Source organism: Pteropus vampyrus, unplaced genomic scaffold (assembly GCF_000151845.1).
Source record: "Pteropus vampyrus isolate Shadow unplaced genomic scaffold, Pvam_2.0 Scaffold162, whole genome shotgun sequence".
Classification (NCBI taxonomy): domain Eukaryota; kingdom Metazoa; phylum Chordata; class Mammalia; order Chiroptera; family Pteropodidae; genus Pteropus; species Pteropus vampyrus.
The window spans coordinates 856,709-857,210 of record NW_011888943.1 but is presented as its reverse complement, the minus strand read 5'-3'; the positions used below and the strand labels follow the sequence as shown (position 1 = coordinate 857,210).

At 47.2% G+C, this 502-nt stretch overlaps 1 protein-coding gene across 1 annotated transcript in view; it reads left to right on the top strand.

Annotated features, from left to right (window-relative positions):
• RTF2 (replication termination factor 2) overlaps nt 1–502 on the top strand; it is a 41,780-nt gene that overhangs the window by 5,321 nt on the left and 35,957 nt on the right. The window lies entirely within an intron of this gene.

Sequence of the window (502 nt, the reverse complement as noted above, 5' to 3'; positions counted from 1 at the left end):
TTTCATCTGCCCCGTCGTGGGCTTGGAGATGAATGGCCGACACAGGTCAGTCTGGTTACGTAACACTGGTACTGTTAGGGTCCGTGCCGTAGCTCGATAGCCACACAGACTTCTTTACGGTGTCCTTTGGGTTGCATAGTGCCTGAGACACTCATCACGAGACCACGTGCATCCCCTTTCAGCCATTCGTAATGTGGCGTCCAGGCCCACTCAGCTTTGTTGTCTGTGGCCTTACGAACTTGAGAGTAGGAGAACCTGAAGTAAAGAGAGATTTTTAAAAACAAAGGGCAGTTGTTTCCTGTCAAACAAATCCCATTCCCTTATAATTGGTAAAAATTCCGTGGTGGAAAACTTACACAGTGTGTGGTTGTCAGCCCTCAAAAGGCCCGCCTGATAATCATAATTCGCTTTGAATGTGTGGCTAACAGACCATCCAGCTAGAGCACCAGAAATCTAAAGTTGAGATTTATACAGCAAGCATAAGCGACCTGTCTACTTCTCC